This window comes from Musca domestica, unplaced genomic scaffold, assembly GCF_030504385.1.
Source record: "Musca domestica strain aabys unplaced genomic scaffold, Musca_domestica.polishedcontigs.V.1.1 31, whole genome shotgun sequence".
Classification (NCBI taxonomy): Eukaryota; Metazoa; Arthropoda; class Insecta; order Diptera; family Muscidae; genus Musca; species Musca domestica.
This window is the reverse complement of record NW_026712309.1, coordinates 8786040-8799664: the sequence shown is the minus strand read 5'-3', so window position 1 is coordinate 8799664 and position 13625 is coordinate 8786040.

Sequence of the window (13625 nt, the reverse complement as noted above, 5' to 3'; positions counted from 1 at the left end):
AAGTCCACCTGTTGGCGGACAAACAGACCGACATGATTAAGTCCCCCTAATCTCTAATGCACAATCTGAGGTGCTAATGGGTTTAAAAAAGTAATTAACTTTGGCTATTCTTAAATCATTCAGCCCTCAATTATGACGTGTACAAAATACAGTAAATTCCAAATAACTGCTCATTTGACTGGAAAATTTTGCTACGCGTTTTACCATACTAAAAATTAATTTGATCCCCTACATGGGGATAAGATTGATATATACTTTTTAATAATTTAAGCTACATAGAACTTTAAACTGTAAAAAGTAAAAATTTTGATAATTTTTTTTATTTGTTTCAGTATACTCTGACAAATCACCATGAATAGACTCACGCTTGAACAACGCTATGAAATTAGGGCTCTAGAGCAGTTGGCAAATGACCCGTTGTTTATCGCAAAATTGTGTTCAGCGATGCGGAGCATTTTTGGCTTAACGTGCTTGTTAATAAGCAAAACTGCCGCATATGGAGTGAGACCAATCCACAAGAGACCCTACAGACTCCGTTACATCCAGAAAAATGCACCGTATGGTGTGGTTTTCACGATAGTGGTATCATCGGACCTTATTTCTTCAAAAATGAGGCCGGAGCTCGCTTTACGGTCAATGGAGATCGTTACCGCACCATGATCAATGATTTTTTGTTTACAAATATGGATGACATTGATCCGGAGGAGATGTGGTTTCAACAGGATGGCGCTACGTGCCATACGGCGAACGCAACCATTGACTTATTGAAATCAAAATTTTATTGAATTAAAAAATTGACTTCCAAGGTCATGCGATTTGACACCTCTCGATTATTTCCTGTGGGGCTACATGAAGTCACTGGTTTATGCTGATAAACCAGCAACAATTGATGCCTTGGAGGCCAGCATTGTTCGTGTTATTCGTGATATACGGCCAGCAGTGCTCGAAAAAGTGGTCAAAAATTGGACGTCCAGAATGAACTTCGTCAAGAACAGCCGCAGTGCCCATATGCCCGAAATAATTTTTAAATGTTAATGTCACGTATTGATCTTTCGAATGACAAAAATATTTTTGATTAAAATTTAATTTTTTTTGTGTTATTTTTTACAATTTCAAGTTCTATCGGGTTCAAAAAAAACGCCGTGTACAACAGCGGTGCACTCCATAAACACAATTCGCATGCATTCAGAGAATCGCTTATGAAATTCATAAGGAGTAAAGGTTCAAATAGAAATGCCATAACAAAAACCATATAAAATAGCTTTTCAAACCAAACTTATTGGGCATACAAATAACGATACTGATATTGAAAGATATTGTATTTGAATATTTGTGACATATCATAACACTGTAGCCACAAACGTAACCGTAGATACCAAATATATTTTGGATTTCTGCCGTAACCATAACAAAGAAAATTATGTGTATGGTGTACACTTGTTTGTCATATATCTACGTTGTTTTGAGAAAAAATATAGATATTATACACTTTTTTGAATATTTTCGCAGGAATATGTAAATAACAGCTCTTTATGGTTATATAATCGCTAACCGATAACTATCTAACTATCGGGTATAATTGAACCTTAATCTTAATGTTGATGATCAGTACCTATATCATATTCTTAAGGTAATTGAGGGCAAACCGTGGCTACTAAACGGGAAACCGTATAGACAATTATATACTACAAGGATTGTTAACAAAATTTTCTATTTTCAATTCAATGTTATCTGCAGGAGCTATGCAAAATGAGGCAAAAAATACATCAAGAACCGAATATTTGAGGGTATCGTTATATTGGGGCTATTTGAAAACGTGGGCCTAGATATTCAACGTTCTGCCACCAGCGCTAGAACCCATTATAAATTATAATTACGAATTTTTGACAAATCCTTGGGAAAATGTACACAAAGCACAGAATATCGGTAGGTAACTTTAAATGAGCGCTGTACGAAAACGTGAACGTATATAAACATGTTCCGCCACCGGAGCTAGAACCCATCACGAACTACAAATACCATTTTTAGACAAATCCGGGGTTAAATGTGGCGAAACGAAAACGTGAACATTTTTATACAATGTAATGTATATACTGGAACGTACTACGAAACACAAAATACACATATTGTACAAAAATAATAATATACATGAAACAAATTGACATCGAATCTGACGCTGTATTAGCTTTTTCATTTTCCAAACGAACGCGGCAATTCTTTTGTTTATGGCACTTTTTCTTACAGCAGAAACACACACCAAGGAATTTTTTCGACTTCTTCACACCACTGAACGTAGATGTCTTAGAAGTAGCCATGTCACAACAATCTTGCCTCTTCCCATCATTTGCCAATAGCCTTTGCTTAATTATTTCGATAGATAGGTCTTCTTCAATCATATTTTCCAACGCGGCCACTACCGGATGAAAAGCTTCTGGTAGCGTCACAAAAAGTTGAGCAACGACATCTATTATTAGCTTCATCCATATTAGCTCCACACGATTTTAATTTTCGTAAAAGCTCATCAAACAATATTAAATGTTTTCGCAAACCACAACCAGGCTTCATTTGCGGAACCGGTAATTGTTTTCTTGCCAATGTCTGACTCGTAACCGACTTCTAAGCAAATGTATTTTGCAGAGCAGAACACATCTCCTTCGCTGTTTTCTCCTCGCGAACACATTCCACATAACCATCTGCTGTTAGGCTGATGATTGTTGTCTTAGCCTTATTATCCTTTTTGAAGAATTCTTCAGCTAAGTTTTTTTCTGCTGGTGGAGTTTTCTCTATGGCATCCAGCAAATCCAACGAATCCAGATATATCCGCACTCGAAAACTCCTTGCAATTCCGTGGATTGAATCTTGATTGATATAGCCCATAACCTCCTAAAATATTCTTGCAGAGATAAAACGCGGTAGTTATTTATTTTTTATTGTATGTACACGAAGGAGAATCAAATTTGAAGTAAAGAAAAAAATATTTTTTACAAAATAGGTATTTAACAGAAAATGCAAACGTATAAGATTGAAGCAATATTTAAATTACTGAGTTTTTTAAAAAAAAAAAATGAAATATTCAGTGTCACACCAGTGACTAGATTTGGTAGAAAAATAAATTATATTTCGACCTATTTCATGTATGTTATGCACTTTAAACGATATGTAAGACCGATTTCAATGAAATTCAGAATGTGTGGCGGAATTTAGTTTCAATAATAAATTTGACAAATTAATTAGAAATCGGTTAGAATTTATATATAGCTCGCATATATATATATCTTCTTCTATATATATAAAAATCAATTTTTGTTTGTTGGTAACGGAATCAGTTGAAAACGGCTGGACCGTCATTTTGACTTTTAATTTGTACAATAGTAATGTTTTATATTGTATATTTTTTCCATTTTGACTTACTATTTTCGAATGTACATTTGTAGTGTTTTTTTTTTTTTTTTTTTTTTGAATTCTAATATGATGTGTAGGTTTTTTTGGGTAGTATAAAGCCACAACGGATAAAACTGTTATTTATAGATTTTATGTATTTATTCGTAATACACAATAAATACATAAAATCTATAAATAACAATTTTATCCATTGTCGCTTTATATGAAAATTCTAAAATCGGGAAAAATCGACAATTTTTCAATGGAATCGAATTTCAAAATAATAGTACATTCTACCGACAAACTTCGTAAGGACCTTTAAAAATTTGCCGCAAAAAAATTCAGCGAACCAGTTGAAGATTATTTTTCTTTTTTCTATATTGAAGTGTACATTTTTTTTTGGTTTGAATTCTGAATGAATAATATTAAAAATGAAATGAGGGTGCAGTACGATGTTAAATGCTTTCTACTCCAGGACCCACATCGTGCTTCAGCTGGAAGATGCGAACACATTTAAACAAACAAAAATGACCAAAGAAGCGTTATGGGACCTTCTTCTTTCATATGACAATAAATTGTCAAATGAGAACACAAAATGCAAAATACATTGGGACTGTAATCAGTCAAATACCGACTATAAAGAACGCAAAATAGAAATTCTACCTAAACATTCAAGATACCTTTAAAATAAAAATTTTATAAGAAGAGATTTTCTTCCCCCGGTCCGCGTTGCCGGCCCGTACTTTTAATCTTTAACGCATAATAAATCACAGATCTGACTTATGTAGGCGGCACAATTTTGATTATAAGTAATGACGCCATTATAATTACTCCAATTTTGATTATAAGTAGTGACTTGATTATGAGTAATGACTCCATGACTAAATATAAATTAATATTCATGGCAAAAATTATAATTACCGTCGGTTTTAGATATTTTGAATTGCCTGATCTTATTTTTCAGCTATAGGCTTTAATTTGAGTGTTAAATACCTATATTATAAAGAGCATTTATAATAGCCCCATGTGAAAATTCAGCTCAATTTTTGATATTGTAAAAAGCATTCAAATGAGCTATAATTTGAAATTTGTATTTTCGAAATACCGTACTGCGTGGTATTCAGTTTTGTCCACCTCATACTTGAAGGCAGAATGTTGTCAGAATAGCCAAAAAAATTACTCTTTTGCTCCGATTTTTGTTTGTCATTTAAATTGTGCGGTGAAGATCCAATAAAGTTACTTCATAATTTCTTATTTTTTTTTCATGTTTCTGCCACAATTTCCGACTGAATCTACGTTCCCAACCAATATTCTCTTGGGGGTTACAAATTCAATAGAATACCAAATTTTCGTGTCTGACCACACATTGGTTGGGAAAGTGGACTTGGGGGTATTCTAATGTGGGGACTATACTTAAATAAATTCCTATGAGGGTAATTATCTGTAAGATGATTTTCTACCCCAGGGCTTTTACCCCAGGTAGCCTCAAGACTAAGATGCGCACTTTTCCGAAAAATAAAAATTTATAAGAAGAGGTTTTCTTCCCGCTTAGAAACAAAGATGTCAAATAAGGGCCAAAAATGAAAAAAAGTGGCCAAGACCCCGAAAATACATTAAATCATGATCACGTGATCATTTTTTGCAAAGATGATTTCTTCTTCTATCTTCTTCTATCAACATAAGCTAAAATTAGTACGAAAAATATGGTTAAAATGTAGAATATACTTAAAATCGGGTTGTTCCGTTATCAGGGGTTATGATCCATATCATGACCTGCCAAAGCGATTAAAGGTATCTTGAATGTTTAGGTAGAATTTCTATTTTGCGTTCTTTATAGTCGGTATTTGACTGATTACAGTCCCAATGTATTTTGCATTTTGTGTTCTCATTTGACAATTTATTGTCATATGAAAGAAGAAGGTCCACTTTTGAAATTAACCCCATAACGCTTCTTTGGTCATTTTTGTTTGTTTAAATGTGTTCGCATCTTCCAGCTGAAGCACGATGTGGGTCCTGGAGTAGAAAGCATTTAACATCGTACTGCACCCTCATTTCATTTTTAATATTATTCATTCAGAATTCAAACCAAAAAAAAAAAAAATGTACACTTCAATATAGAAAAAAGAAAAATAATCTTCAACTGGTTCGCTGAATTTTTTTGCGGCAAATTTTTAAAGGTCCTTACGAAGTTTGTCGGTAGAATGTACTATTATTTTGAAATTCGATTCCATTGAAAAATTGTCGATTTTTCCCGATTTTAGAATTTTCATATAAAGCGACAATGGATAAAATTGTTATTTATAGATTTTATGTATTTATTGTGTATTACGAATAAATACATAAAATCTATAAATAACAGTTTTATCCGTTGTGGCTTTATACTACCCAAAAAAACCTACACATCATATTAGAATTCAAAAAAAAAAAAAACACTACAAATGTACATTCGAAAATAGTAAGTCAAAATGGAAAAAATATACAATATAAAACATTACTATTGTACAAATTAAAAGTCAAAATGACGGTCCAGCCGTTTTCAACTGATTCCGTTACCAACAAACAAAAATTGATTTTTATATATATAGAAGAAGATATATATATGCGAGCTATATATAAATTCTAACCGATTTCTAATTAATTTGTCAAATTTATTATTGAAACTAAATTCCGCCACACATTCTGAATTTCATTGAAATCGGTCTTACATATCGTTTAAAGTGCATAACATACATGAAATAGGTCGAAATATAATTTATTTTTCTACCAAATCTAGTCACTGGTGTGACACTGAATATTTCATTTTTTTTTTAAAAAACTCAGTAATTTAAATATTGCTTCAATCTTATACGTTTGCATTTTCTGTTAAATACCTATTTTGTAAAAAATATTTTTTTCTTTACTTCAAATTTGATTCTCCTTCGTGTACATACAATAAAAAATAAATAACCACCGCGTTTTATCTCTGCAAGAATATTTTAGGAGGTTATGGGCTATATCAATCAAGATTCAATCCACGGAATTGCAAGGAGTTTTCGAGTGCGGATATATCTGGATTCGTTGGATTTGCTGGATGCCATAGAGAAAACTCCACCAGCAGAAAAAAACTTAGCTGAAGGATTCTTCAAAAAGGATAATAAGGCTAAGACAACAATCATCAGCCTAACAGCAGATGGTTATGTGGAATGTGTTCGCGAGGAGAAAACAGCGAAGGAGATGTGTTCTGCTCTGCAAAATACATTTGCTTAGAAGTCGGTTACGAGTCAGACATTGGCAAGAAAACAATTACCGGTTCCGCAAATGAAGCCTGGTTGTGGTTTGCGAAAACATTTAATATTGTTTGATGAGCTTTTACGAAAATTAAAATCGTGTGGAGCTAATATGGATGAAGCTAATAATAGATGTCGTTGCTCAACTTTTTGTGACGCTACCAGAAGCTTTTCATCCGGTAGTGGCCGCGTTGGAAAATATGATTGAAGAAGACCTATCTATCGAAATAATTAAGCAAAGGCTATTGGCAAATGATGGGAAGAGGCAAGATTGTTGTGACATGGCTACTTCTAAGACATCTACGTTCAGTGGTGTGAAGAAGTCGAAAAAATTCCTTGGTGTGTGTTTCTGCTGTAAGAAAAAGTGCCATAAACAAAAGAATTGCCGCGTTCGTTTGGAAAATGAAAAAGCTAATACAGCGTCAGATTCGATGTCAATTTGTTTCATGTATATTATTATTTTTGTACAATATGTGTATTTTGTGTTTCGTAGTACGTTCCAGTATATACATTACATTGTATAAAAATGTTCACGTTTTCGTTTCGCCACATTTAACCCCGGATTTGTCTAAAAATGGTATTTGTAGTTCGTGATGGGTTCTAGCTCCGGTGGCGGAACATGTTTGTATACGTTCACGTTTTCGTACAGCGCTCATTTAAAGTTACCTACCGATATTCTGTGCTTTGTGTACATTTTCCCAAGGATTTGTCAAAAATTCGTAATTATAATTTATAATGGGTTCTAGCGCTGGTGGCAGAACGTTGAATATCTAGGCCCACGTTTTCAAATAGCCCCAATATAACGATACCCTCAAATATTCGGTTCTTGATGTATTATTTTGAAATTCGATTCCATTGAAAAATTGTCGATTTTTCCCGATTTTAGAATTTTCATATAAAGCGACAATGGATAAAATTGTTATTTATAGATTTTATGTATTTATTGTGTATTACGAATAAATACATAAAATCTATAAATAACAGTTTTATCCGTTGTGGCTTTATACTACCCAAAAAAACCTACACATCATATTAGAATTCAAAAAAAAAACACTACAAATGTACATTCGAAAATAGTAAGTCAAAATGGAAAAAATATACAATATAAAACATTACTATTGTACAAATTAAAAGTCAAAATGAAAATGTTCAAATTTCACATTTTTACGCGATTTTTTGGAATTTTATTCCTTTCTGCCAAGAGGCAATTCCGAATTTGTCTAAATCGTTAAAATCAGACCGGCGGTCTTTATGTTATAAGAGTAGTAACTAACACAACTTTCTTTTACATATAGAGAGATAGATTTAAAAGTAGGCGCGATCCTCATAAAATAATTCCAAACACTTTACGATACCATCAATTGATCTTTTACAAGGGGGCTAATGCAAACCGAGAACATACTATTTCGGATAGATATGATATACCCATTAGTTATATTTCTAAATTTCAAATTAAAGCCATGTGGGAGTTAATGTAGCCAGAACATTTAAAAATATGAGTATTAGTTAAAAATAAGTGTTTACTTCTAGTTCGAAATAACTTCGACATAACCACGTGATCCTTAAAAATAGGTTGAAAAGACTACAGCAATAAATCACAAAACAAGGAAAACGTCTTTGATCTAAAAACGGCAATTTGACTGAAAACACATTTTTAGTAAAGTTTTAACTTTTTCTGACTGGAATGTTATGAGGTTACAACTTATATTAGGTAGTTTTGTAGAAAATTATGTTCCTAAAAGTATTTAATACTATTGGCAAACAACTTTAAAAATTCAAAATCAAGTGTAGTAGTTTTCGTACACCAAACCAAATTGTACCAAATTTAATACCACTTCATGAAGTTCTTGCACTTAGTACACATTTCCAAAAACACCGGAAGGAGTGAACCATTGTAATTATTTAATTTTTTTCCAATGTTCGTTGGTCCCATTAGAAATTGGCCGATATAGCCCATCTCTGAACTTAATGGAAATATTACGATGTACCAAATTTGGACGAAATTACCAATTCAATCAGCTGTTCCATTCTTTTGTTCACTATGGATCCATTATGTTGTGTAATTCCAACATATTTTTAAGTCTTCAGACACATTTTTAGACGAATTAGTTGTAATTTAGACTTGGTCAGGTGGCACCAGACATATTATGCATATCTGTCAAAGCATAATTATTCACAGATATGACTGATATAAGTGTTCACGTACTGGTCGTTTAAAAGTGTTTTAAAATACCTGTACCCATATTTACGCCGTGGGCTTCAATACTTAAGCCGTGGGCTTCAATATTTAAACCGTGGGGTTCAAATGTGTGGATGTGCTATACAAATCTATTAAAAAGTATATATCAATCTTATCCCCATGTAGGGGATCAAATTAATTATTAGTATGGTAAAAATCGTAACAAAATTTTCCAGTCAAATGAGCATTAATTTGGAATTTACTGTATTTTGTACACTTCATAATTGAGGGCTGATTGATTTAAGAATAGCCAAAGTTAATTACTTTTTTAAACCCATTAGCACCTCAGATTGTGCATTAGAGTCCTCATAAGTCCCCCTAATCATGTCGGTCTGTTTGTCCGCCAACAGGTGGACTTGAGAGAGTACTATTACATGGAGAAAATTCTAAAATTTGTAGATATATTGAAATTTTTCATTTTTTAGCCAAACCCTTTCAAATATGGTAAAATCAGGAGGTACCTTTATATGGGCACTACTCCGAAACATCGACCTACCTACTTTCTTCTACCCCTTATAATCCAAGATGACAAATAGAGGTCATAGCATTTCGCGTGATTTAAATAAGTAAAAATAGTTATATCCACCTCATAATTGAGGGCATGATTTTAGAATTGTCAAATATAATTACTATTTTACACCCATTACCGTAAGATGGGAATTAATTTTATTTGTCATTTAAATTGTAAGTTGGAGACCCCATAAAGTCCATATTTTTCATCATAGTATAATTCAATGACGATTCAACAAATATTCGGTCCCGTCCTACTGTGGTGAACGTAGGGCAATAATTTAAAGGACCTGCCTATTATTGTTGCCGGCACTTAAAAACGCCACTGGCAGAAATTATATTTTATTTCCTGGCACTCAAAAATGCCGAAGGAAGTTTTAATGCACTCAATAGTGTAAAGTAAAACAAATTGGTTTTATTTGAAGCCAATAGCTCGGCTGTTAAAACTAGAATTGATTTATTTTCCAAATGTTCATTCTTATATATAAAATGTAACGGTATCCTTAATTCTATTTCCTTTATTACATCGTCCTTAAAAATAAACAATATTTAATAAACATAAACAGCTGTGTAGTACTAAACAGCTGTTGAGTTCATAACAGCTGTTGAGTTCTAAACTGCTGATCGATTTTAGGGTTCTATGAGTGGATTTATTAATCGACAAAACGATTACACCACACCCTTACCCCTTAAAAAAAATAATTTTTATAATAATAAAAACTTGAGAGAGTACTATTACATGGAGACAATTCTAAAATTTGTAGATATATTGAAATTTTTCATTTTTTAGCCAAACCCTTTCAAATATGGTAAAATCAGGAGGTACCTTTATATGGGCACTACTCCGAAACATCGACCTACATTGAAAACTTTCTTCTACCCCTTATAATCCAAGATGACAAATAGAGGTCATAGCATTTCGCGTGATTTAAATAAGTAAAAATAGTTATATCCACCTCATAATTGAGGGCATGATTTTAGAATTGTCAAATATAATTACTATTTTACACCCATTACCGTAAGATGGGAATTAATTTTATTTGTCATTTAAATTGTAAGTTGGAGACCCCATAAAGTCCATATTTTTCATCATAGTATAATTCAATGACGATTCAACAAATATTCGGTCCCGTCCTACTGTGGTGAACGTAGGGCAATAATTTAAAGGACCTGCCTATTATTGTTGCCGGCACTTAAAAACGCCACTGGCAGAAATTATATTTTATTTCCTGGCACTCAAAAATGCCGAAGGAAGTTTTAATGCACTCAATAGTGTAAAGTAAAACAAATTGGTTTTATTTGAAGCCAATAGCTCGGCTGTTAAAACTAGAATTGATTTATTTTCCAAATGTTCATTCTTATATATAAAATGTAACGGTATCCTTAATTCTATTTCCTTTTATTACATCGTCCTTAAAAATAAACAATATTTAATAAACATAAACAGCTGTGTAGTACTAAACAGCTGTTGAGTTCATAACAGCTGTTGAGTTCTAAACTGCTGATCGATTTTAGGGTTCTATGAGTGGATTTATTAATCGACAAATCGATTACACCACACCCTTACCCCTTAAAAAAATAGTTTTTATAATAATAAAAAAATTAAAAATTATTTTGATAAGTACATTGAATACATATATATCAATTTTAAAGTAATTATTATAAAGTTTCTATATTATATTCCACTTTTTTAACATATTGTTGTGGTACATTTTGAGTTCGCCATCAATACATATCAATGAGTTAATACCATCTCTTTCGATAATTTTGTAAGGACCTTGGTATGGTGATTGACCCTTTTTTCTAGCTAGTCCTCTTAACAATACGAGATCTCCGATTTTCAAACTAAGCGGACGTATCCCGTGTTGCTGAGAAATTCTTTTTAATTTTGACTTTTCTAAAAATTCTTTAGCTTTAGTTAGAGAAAATTTTAATCTTTGTTTAAGTTCAGCAGCATAATCTTCTGCACTATAAAATGGTTTCGTAGTCATTACTTCATCATGGTAGGGTGTACTAAAAATGTGTTTAATATTAAGCAATTTACATATCTCTGCCATCAATTGATTCGTAAACTCTGTGCCATTGTCCGCAAAATTTGGTATGAACCGTCGGTAATAATGACGGAATGCTACGAATCTTCTTGTTTCATCAGCATTTTGAGGTTTTGGATACTTTTTTATGATCTCATCTTTTGCTGGATCAGTTTTTATTCCTTTATCAGTAATAAGATGTCCCAGGTATACAACCTCGGGTTTTAGGAAACAGCATTTACTTGAATTCAGTTTAAGATTGTATTTTTTTTAATCTCCGGAACACATCAATTAAATTTGCATTATGATGTTGCAAACTACATCCAAACACAATGATATCGTCCACATAAAGAAAAGCGGCTGAGTCGAGACCAGTTAGCGCTATGGTTAACATCCTCTGGAAGCTATTAGACGATATCTTTAACCCGAAAGGAAGGCGTTTAAATTGGTAATGTTCATTGCCAGTTGAAAATGCAGTTAGTGAACGTGAATCTTGTTGAAGACCTATTTGGTGGAATGAGCTTGTCATGTCCAATGTAGAGAAATATTTGGCTCTACCAAGTCTATCCAGAACATCTTCCAACCTTGTCAGTGGAAATTTATCGTTTATGATTTTATCATTTAACTTTCGAAAATCTACTACTAGGCGCCATTTTTTACCATCATTGCATTTTTTCGGTACTACTAACAGGGCTGAATTGTAAGGACTCACTGAATCCTCTATGACGTCATCTTCAAATAATTTTGTACCTGTTCATCTATTTCTTTCGTTTGTGTTTCTGGGAGTCGATAATTTTTAATGTACACCGGGCTATTGTCATTTGTTTGTATGCGTTGTTCGTAAAAGTTGTTTACACTTAACTTTTCAACAGATAAGTGGAAAATGTCTTGAAAATCATTTATAATCATTCCAATGCTTTCTGTTGCCTGTGGATCTTTAGTTCCAATATCTACACTTTTCAGTAAAGTGTTTAATCGATCAGTTTTATTTCGTGTATTGTCATTATTGACACAATATATATTGTATTCATTCAAACTTTCAATATTTAATTTCAAATTGTTTAACTTGATTGGTTTTTCCGTTGTGTTTAAGATTTTTATGTGCTTCACACCATATTGTGGTATTAAACAATTAGCTATAAAAACTCCAGTCGCAATTTCATTGTTCAACACAATGCTGTCTTCTTGTACTTCTATGTGAATGGGAACGACCAACTCCGATCTGGCAGGTACTAAAATATTGTTTTTATGTTGTTTGGTGTTTAACGGCAAGATCACGTAGTTATCGTTGATAGTGAAGGTCATTGTATACGTTTCAAAATCAATTTTACACATATATTTCGTCAAAATATCCCTTCCTATTATCCCATCTGTTGGAATCGGGAAATCATTGTTCACTATGTAAAAATTGTGCTTTAGTTCTTCTGCTTCAAGCTCCAAGTTAAGTTCAGATTTTCCCAAGCATTTTACTGCATTCTCGGTAATGCCAGTCAACTTCGCTATTTCATTTGTATTTAAGTTTCTAAAATTGTAATTCTTGCATATGGACACATCAGCTCCAGTGTCAATCAGAAATTCTAAATTCATGTTCATATTTTTGCATTTTAAGATTATAAATGCTGTAGATTTCAGGGAAATGTTGTTATTCTTAAATTTGGCCATCTTGGATCACATCTTCTGTCATCCGGCCTTCTAAGTTTCCCTGTTCCACATAGGGCAGTGTTCTAAAATTGTTGTCGCGGCTGTTATCAAATCGTGAGTTTCGTTGATATTGGTATTTTTTTATTATGTTCATGATATTGATCTTTGTTACATTTACAATTGCTGCATGTACTGCACCCTGCTTTGTTGTACACATTATCGCGAATATTCCTTCTGTCATTGTATCTAACATTGCTATAATTACTGTTATTATTTTGAAATCCATCTTTATTATTGTATCCCTTATTAAATCTCTTGTTGTTGCCATATTTTATCCTACTTTGATAGCTCTCCTTACCATTAACCACGAAAATGTTCTTATTCTGTATGTCAAGAGTCTTCTCTGCGACCGCACATCTTTGCGCAGCTTCATTCAGCGTTTGAGGGGGGTTGGCCAACAAAATCGGTTTATAGAGTTCATCTATTCCTTTCATGAATACATTTAATGCTAAAATGTCGCTAGCCTTCTCTCGTTTCTGGAGGTTTTGCTAAACTATG